The sequence below is a fragment of the Sorghum bicolor genome, unplaced genomic scaffold (assembly GCF_000003195.3).
Source record: "Sorghum bicolor cultivar BTx623 unplaced genomic scaffold, Sorghum_bicolor_NCBIv3 super_1558, whole genome shotgun sequence".
NCBI classification, from domain to species: domain Eukaryota; kingdom Viridiplantae; phylum Streptophyta; class Magnoliopsida; order Poales; family Poaceae; genus Sorghum; species Sorghum bicolor.
In genome coordinates this window covers 1-911 of record NW_018396806.1, presented here as the reverse complement: position 1 = coordinate 911, position 911 = coordinate 1, and the positions used below count along the sequence as shown (strand labels likewise).

Below are 911 nucleotides of genomic sequence, written 5' to 3'. Positions count from 1 at the left end.
AAAAGGTAACAACGAACCGTTATTCGGGCATCTGCACATCAAAATCTCCTTCTGCTATTAAATGATAAATGACTAAGTTCATAGTTGCTTGCTTCCCAGTTTGGTTTTCTTGTTGATCCTATCACACTATTGTATTATTTTGCACATGGATTTATAGGTTTCTTATTAATATAATGTCTGTGTGTTTCACTCCCGCTCAGTAATGTTGATTAATATCTTCATCTATTTTTCCCTGCTGTCTTGTCTTGTGTACTGATGTTCGCTCTGTGTTCAGGAGTGTCAGAAAATCAGATGAAGATATTCCTGTTCCACCTCTTGTTAAAAGTGCTGCTATGTGGGGTAAGCCTATTATCTGTTTCCCCTTCGCTATCACTTTTACTTGGTCTGGGAAACATTTTTGGCAATTTGACATTCCACTGATAAATTCACCTGATGATTTTTATACATCATCATATTCAAATGCTGAATCAATTCTGACAACTAATACACAGGAAGCTGCTAAGTTATCAGCTGAGACTGAGACAGTTGGGAGATGTAGTGGTGGTGCTGCCTGAGGTCCACCATGCTCTCTTGAAGGTTTTTTTCACTGATCTTGTATATGGAGTTGAAACTTTTGATGATCCAATAGTTGATTCAAAGGTATAATTTCTGTTCTCTATGCAAACTTGTTTTCGTAGCTTCATGATAGCCTTTTCCAATTACTACCTCGTATAAAAAGCAATCATTTTATCAAGGAATTTTAGACTGGCGTGAAAAATAAAATCTAAGTTGTAAGAGTTCTATGGGCTATGCCACACACCATTAAATGAATCAAGGGGCATTTGGAATTGTAGTATATACTGACAAAGGGTTTCTTATATTGACATCATTAAATCGAGGTAATGCGTTGTGATTTCATTTGTAGAGTTAAT

At 36.1% G+C, this 911-nt stretch overlaps 1 long non-coding RNA gene across 1 annotated transcript; it reads left to right on the top strand.

Moving 5' to 3' along the window:
• Positions 1-221: 221 nt before the first annotated feature.
• Positions 222-835, top strand: LOC110431567. Its single transcript, XR_002448988.1, has 2 exons — positions 222-339; positions 492-835. It is a non-coding gene; the product is annotated as an uncharacterized LOC110431567 (long non-coding RNA).
• Positions 836-911: the final 76 nt, after the last annotated feature.